The sequence below is a fragment of the Polyodon spathula genome, chromosome 31 (genome assembly GCF_017654505.1).
Source record: "Polyodon spathula isolate WHYD16114869_AA chromosome 31, ASM1765450v1, whole genome shotgun sequence".
Lineage (NCBI taxonomy): Eukaryota > Metazoa > Chordata > Actinopteri > Acipenseriformes > Polyodontidae > Polyodon > Polyodon spathula.
The window spans coordinates 418,206-425,705 of NC_054564.1; the positions used below are offsets into that span (position 1 = coordinate 418,206).

At 49.9% G+C, this 7,500-nt stretch overlaps 1 pseudogene; it reads left to right on the forward strand.

The window, feature by feature from the left end:
- Positions 1-374: 374 nt before the first annotated feature.
- Positions 375-7,500, forward strand: part of LOC121303008 — an 11,422-nt pseudogene continuing 4,296 nt past the window's right edge.

Below are 7,500 nucleotides of genomic sequence, written 5' to 3' on the forward strand. Positions count from 1 at the left end.
TGTGTGTGTGTTGCAGCGGCGCATGGTGAGGCAACTAAAACCCAGACGTAAACAATTGGTTTTCCAATTAAATGAGAGGACGCAGTAAAGAAAGGCCTTGTTTTGGAAATTAGTGGGCCGATGGTTGACACAAGAGATGAAGAGCAGAAGGCGAGAAGACTTGGCGAAGAGAGATGATGGATCATGAGGGAAGCTAGAGGAAAGGCTCTGGACATTGTGTGACCATCTACTCGTCGACTAGAGTGCAGGAGAGAGGAGTGGACGATGAGACGACCATCTTGAGATTTAAGAAGGATGAAGGGATGGACTGAAATGAAGGAAGATGACAAAGATTATGATGAGCGATTTTGAGAGACGCAGTGAGGGGGGAAAGCATGGGACAGAGTGAGGTTGAGTGGAAGTGGGAGGTGAGAAACTTAAAATGACAATCGCTATGTTGAGCAACAGGAGGAATAGAACGAAAATTAATTATTTTTATTATGAAATGAACACAGTTATTTTAAAATAATAAAAATAATCAAACAACTTCAAACTAACGCAGGAGATAAGAAAGAAAGTAAGAAGACTATGCAGATGCGACCTTTTATAAGCCTAACGTATTTTTTACTATAAAATCCAGCAACAACAAAAACACACATTATGCATAAAATAATTACATTAAAGAACGCGAACCCTGTCGAGAAGCTCCGGTGAGGTCGCAGTCACGGAGAGAAGAATGAGAAAAAGCTCGCTATCAACACACGACGCGCCACAAGTCTGTAAGGACAAAAGCCCTCCCCCCCCCCCCAACTGAGTCGAGCACGGCCAGCAACAGACGCCCCCGGAGACGCGCCAGCCACGGTGCGCCGCCTCACACCACCGGGGCTGACCCGGCTAACAGCCCGGGGGACCGGGACACTGCCAGCCGTCAGGGTCCGTAATTGCATTAGAGCAGCGCCCGCACTCAGCGGACCCGGCTGACTTACCTACAGAAGACTTACACGGGGCAACAGAGCACCAGGGCAATAGGGCAACAGGGCTGTTACCGAGGGGGGGAATAACTATAACAGTGTCTTACACCCGATATTATAATAATAATAATAATAATAATAATAATAATAGATAATAATAATAATAATAATATAATGCTGGTGTAGGACCTTATCCACTGTCTTTATTAAACAGATTTTTTTAAAAAACGTTCGTATGTTGCTCTTATGCGTTACGGTTATACACCCCTAATGAAACTGATCTTATTAAACAGATTTAAAACACGTTCGTATTGTATCGCGTTACACTGTGAGGTTTATTAATACACGCTGTATTATACACAGGTCTAACACTTTGATGTCGTTGTTTTAGTTTATTTTATTACAATGCCTATCCTGTAAAATATTCCCATCCACCCGCTGGCAAACCCGTCTTGGAGTTTGCATGGCACGTCGTTGCAATGCACTACCCGAGTTACATCGCACCGTTCCCCGTTTAAGGAATCCCCGCCCACCTAAGCATAACATTAGACGCAAATCTTACACTTCCAAATCTAATTTGATGTGGAACATATATGTGTTCCAGATTGTGAAATCTCCACAGCTAACAAAATCATAATAAAAATACTGTTTAGGAATAGGACATTTGATAAGGGTTAGGCATGCCCGGCGTTGCATTTTCTCCGCTGGCAAACCCGTCTTGGAGTTTGCATGGCACGTCGTTGCAATGCACTACCCGAGTTACATCGCACCGTTCCCCGTTTAAGGAATCCCCGCCCGGTCAGGACTCGCGTCTATAACGTGTTTCTTTCTGTGTTCCTTTCCATAGGAACCGCGGAGCGCCGGAGCAAAGGGTCGCTGCCCGGGCCAGGGGCGCTAGCATGTGGGAGAATGGCGCGGAGTTCAGTAAACCCCAGGCCGTTAGCCATAAAATGCTAGCTAGATGCGACATGAGCGGTTAGTCTTCTTTTTCTTAATTCAGTAAATATGAATATATAACATAAATAAATACATAAATACACATTTAGGATTTTTCTAACAATGCTCAATTTTTTAAAAATTGTGTAGTGTATATATATTATATATATATATATATATTTATATTTATATAGATCTATATATATATATAAATATTTATATATATATATATAAAAAAAAAACCCCCTTAGATATAGTTATTATAGATTTATATTTAGGCATTAGTAAAACTTCTCTTGAATATTGTGTTTAGTTCTGGTCACCTTGCTACAAAAATTGGGTATTTCTGCTCTAGAAAAGAGTGCAAAGAAGAGCATTCAGAATTATTCCGGGGCTTAAAAGGCATGTCACATTCAGACAGGCTAAAATAATTGAATCTGTTCAGTCTTGAACAAAGAGGACGACGCGGTGATCTGATTCAAGCATTCAAAATCCTAAAACGTATTGACAATGTCGACCCAGGGGACTTTTTCAACCTGAAAAAAGAAGCAAGGACCAGGGGTCACAAGTGAAGATTAGATAAAGGGGCATTCTGAACAGAAAATAGGAGGCACTTTTTTTTTTTTTTTTACACAGAGAATTGTGAGGGTCTGGAATCAACTCCCCAGTAATGTTGTTGAAGCTGACACCCTGGGATCCTTCAAGAAGCTGCTTGATGAGATTCTGGGATCAATAAACTACTAACAACCAAAATCAATAAGTACTAACAACCGAAACGAGCCAAGATGGGCGAATGGCCTCCTCTCTTTTGTAACTTTTCATAGTGTTCTTAATCGTTAATGCTCGGAGTACACGACATCATAAGCCCACATTCATATATTCCAAGCGGGTTGGTTACTATGGATCCACATGCTTGCCATGCCAACCTGGACTCACCCTGTTTTGTTTTTTCAAAACACGCCCCTGCTTCTTGACTAAGGCGTTAGACATGGCTAAACGCAGCGAACTGCGGTGCTCTCGGCGCGAATGGCCTCCTCTCGTTTGTAAACTTTCATGTGTTCTTAATCGTTAACTGTGGAGTACACGACATCATAAGCACATTCATATATTCCAAGGTGGGTTTGGTTACCATGGCATCACATGCTTGCATGCACCTGGACTGTTTGTTTTCAAAACACGCTGTCCCTTGACCAAGGCGTGCTAAACGCAGCGGAACTGCGGGCTCTCGGCTCTGCTAGCACCGATTGCAAATGGTTTAAAAGGAGATCGGGTTTTAAAACAAACAAGAAAAACACGTTATTAATAAACCAATACATTAATACATGTAAATACAATTTTAAAAAACGAAAAGGTGTCGGACTTGGGTAAGCCGTGGGCGCGCACGGCCGTGCCGCCGGTTTGAAACATCTCTCTCAAGGCGCTGCGCTCTGAGGGGTTAAATCAAAGCGCCGGTTTAATCTTTGCACGATCAAACGAGTCACTCTTCCCGAACGCTGCAAATCAAAAGAACTTGCTCTAAACCGCCCTCGCTTGCAACCAGCCAGGCGATCCAGGGGCAGGTCTCGCTGCGACCGCATGAGGACTGTGTACCCCTACAGAGGGTTCAGTGTACCTCACTGCACGCTGCGGACGGCGGGGCAGCTCTCTGGGTTATTCTTCTCAAGGTCAAAACCTAGCGGCTGTGTGTGGAGGAATCGTCCCTTGAGTAAACTAAGGGCGTTGTGTACCTCTGTGTGTGTGTGTGTGTGTGTGTGTGTGTGTGTCCACTGTTTCTAGTCTCTACAAGAAAGAAAAGTATTTTGTGTTTGTTTGTGTAGCTGTGTGATCCATCATAAACATTCAACAGTGCTGAATTTAGAAACACTAAACAAAACTTAATTCAATGACAAACTTTTTGACCGCATGTTTTTTTCAATGTCTGCCTGTCTGTCTGCGTGCCCCTGTGCCCGTGTGTCTGTCTGCGTGCCCCTGTGCCCCCGAGTGTCTGTCTGCGTGGCTCTGTGCTCCTGTGTGTCTGTCTGCATGCCCGTGCCCCCGAGTGTCTGTCTGCGTGGCTCTGTGCTCCTGTGTGTCTGTGTGTGTGCCCCTGTGCCCCCGAGTGTCTGTCTGTGTGGCTCTGTGCTCCTGTGTGTCTGTCTGCAAGCCCCCATGTGTCTGTCTGCGTGCCCCTGTGCCCCTGTGTGTCTGTCTGTGTGCCCCTGTGCCCCTGTCCCCCTGTGTGTCTGTCTGTGTGCCCCTGTGTGTCTGTCTGCGTGCCCCTGTGCTCCTGTGTGTCTGTCTGCGTGCCCCTATGTGTCTGTCTGCGTGCCCCTGTGCTCCTGTGTGTCTGTCTGCGTGCCCCTGTGCTCCTGTGTGTCTGTCTGCGTGCCCCTGTGCTCCTGTGTGTCTGTCTGGGTGCCCCTGTGCCCCCATGTGTCTGTCTGGGTGCCCCTGTGTGTGTGTCTGTCTGTGTGCCCCTGTGCTCCTGTGTGTCTGTCTGCGTGTCCCTATGCTCCTGTGTGTCTGTCTGTGTGCCCCTGTGCTCCTGTGTGTCTGTCCGCGTGCCCCTGTGCTCCTGTGTGTCTGTCTGGGTGCCCCTGTGCTCCTGTGTGTCTGTCTGCGTGCCCCCATGTGTCTGTCCGTGTGCCCCTGTGCTCCTGTGTGTCTGTCTGCGTGCTCCTGTGTGTCTGTCTGCGTGCCCCTGTGTGTCTGTCTGTGTGCCCCTGTGCTCCTGTGTGTCTGTCTGCGTGCCCCTGTGCTCCTGTGTGTCTGTCTGCGTGCCCCTGTGCTCCTGTGTGTCTGTCTGGGTGCCCCTGTGCTCCTGTGTGTCTGTCTGCGTGCCCCTGTGCTCCTGTGTGTCTGTCCGGGTGCCCCTGTGCTCCTGTGTGTCTGTCTGCGTGCCCCTGTGCTCCTGTGTGTCTGTCCGCGTGCCCCTGTGCTCCTGTGTGTCTGTCCGCGTGCCCCTGTGCTCCTGTGTGTCTGTCCGCGTGCCCCTGTGCTCCTGTGTGTCTGTCTGCGTGCCCCTGTGTGTCTGTCTGCGTGCCCCTGTGCTCCTGTGTGTCTGTTTGGGTGCCCCTGTGCCGTGTGCTCCTGTGTGTCTGTCTGCGTGCCCCTGTGCTCCGGTGTGTCTGTCCGCGTGTGTCTGTACTCCTGTGTGTCTGTCTGGGTGCCCCTGTGCTCCTGTGTGTCTGTCTGCGTGCCCGTGCTCCTGTGTCTCCGAGGCTTGTTGACTCATATCTCTATTCCCCTTCCCCCCCAGGCCATGGTGGTCTTAATCAACTAGGTGGAATGTTTGTGAACGGACGGCCTCTGCCGGAGGTGATCCGCCAGCGCATTGTGGACATGGCGCACCAGGGCGTGCGGCCCTGTGACATCTCTCGCCAGCTACGGGTCAGTCACGGCTGTGTCAGCAAGATACTGGGCAGGTGAGCCACGGGGGGACTGGGAGAGTGGAGGGAGAGAGAGGAACTGTGAGAGGAGCGGAGAATCTGGGGGGGCTGAGAGAGAGAGGGGGGAAGGGACTGGGAAGAGAGGGGGAAGGAGGCAAACTGTGGAGAGGAGCGAGAAGACAATTGTACCGCGGGCTACCCGACTCTCTGACACTGGAGAGAGGGGGGTAAGGCGACTGCGGATGTCAGTCAGTGCTGACCATAGAATGTGTCAAGGATAGGTGCCAGGCGTAACCTCTCACTGGGGATGCCCCCCATTCCGGGACAGAGCTCCTCGCCTGAGAGACCACGACTATTGATCTGACCCTGTGCAAGAACTGACCCTACGTTTAATACTGCACACCGGGGGGACATACGTCCAATTCCGGACTTGGGTGGGGAAGTCCTATGAAAACATCACTAACTTAGCCTGCGCCCTCCCCGCTCCCCTCTCCCTCTCCCTCGGAAATCTAATTAATGAACCTCCTATCAGGATACCAGGGGTGTATGGCTGATCCGCCTACGAGACAGGAAGCATCAAACCAGGGGTGATTGGCGGCTCCAAGCCCAAGGTGGCCACGCCCAAAGTGGTGGACAAGATCGCCGAGTACAAGCGCCAGAATCCCACGATGTTCGCGTGGGAGATCCGGGACCGGCTCCTGGCGGAAGGGGTGTGCGACAGCGACACGGTGCCCAGTGTGAGCTCCGTCAACCGGATCATCAGAACCAAAGTGCAGCAACCCTTCATCCTGCCCCTGGAGGGCAAGGACTTGAACCCCGGACATGGCATGAGTGAGCACTGCTGTTATTACTAACAATATTATTATTATTATGAATGAGTTATTTAGCAGACGCTAGTAATAATAATCATTATAATAGCAGGGATGTTAGGAAGGCTGGTTTTACTATCGCCTTGATGAGCCAGTGTGTGGAGATAGCAAGCTCACGTGTGCCTGATTAATAGCCACATTTTTATTGGCTGAACTTTGGTCATCCTCTTGGTGATGTCATTAAGAATCATTACAGCGTGGTTTTGATGAATCAAGTTGCCTCAAAGAGTCTACCTGAGATTGTTACCGAGACACACTGGAGTTAGTAAAACCTGGAAATGGGTGACGCTGCTGTGCAATGGGAGGCTGTCTGTCAGCAGTACGGTGCTCAATGACGCCTGACTAGATGCAATGGCCGGGCTAGTCTGTAGTCAGAGTACGTTCCCCCCCCCCCCCAAAGGGGTCGAGGCGTCACTGGGGGGGAGTCTCAGTGGGGTGAGGGCTGAGCGAGCCGAACGGTGGATGAGGTAGTGCCGGACGACCCGTAGCGCGTGTGCCCCCTCTCCCGTTCTCCTTCGTGCTCCTGTCACTATAGTGTGTCTGAACAACACAGTGTGTGTGTGTGTGTCTGTCTGTCCCTCACTCTCCCTGTCTGTGCTTTCCAATGCTTCCCTATGCTTTACCAGACCTCTCTGTGCTTTCCAATGCTTCCCTATGCTTTACCAGACCTCTCTGTGCTTTACAATGCTTCCCTGTGCTTTACCAGACCGCTCTGTGCTTTACAATGCTTCCCTATGCTTTACCAGACCTCTCTGTGCTTTACAATGCTTTCACTGTGCTTTATTACACTGTGCTGTGCTTTTACTGTGGGAAACTTATAAAGTTGAGTACCATCCATCCATCCATCTATCTGCCTGTATCTATCCATCTATCTCTCCTTCCCTTCCTCCTCTCTCTGTGGTCCTGAACTGCGTTTCCTCTCTGACCCTAATTGCCCCCCATCTCTCTCTCAGGTGATCAGGAGAGCTGCCGGTTGAGTGTGGACTCCCAGGGCAGCGTGGGCAGCACCCCTCGGAAGCAGCTCCGCGGGGAGCCCCCCTTCCCCGGCACGCTGGACTGCGGCTTCGACAGACATCCCTACCCCCCTGAGGCCTTCGCATCGGCCAGTCACAGCAAGGCTGAGCAGGTATGAGCCCCGCCCACTAGACATACCCCCGCTTCTGGTATAAATATTTCTACACACAGAAACATTGAGAATCGTTCAACCAGAATCTCTGATCAGGCACCAACAGCGCGGCCGCTGGACAGCGGTCAGAACTTAGCACTAAAGCAAGACTCTTCTCGGACGTGGCTGTTTTTCCACCAAGCTTATGAAAAACAGACATTTGATGTTTTGGTTGTTAGCATTTTTAATTAAGGTTTCGCATTCTAGTTTAA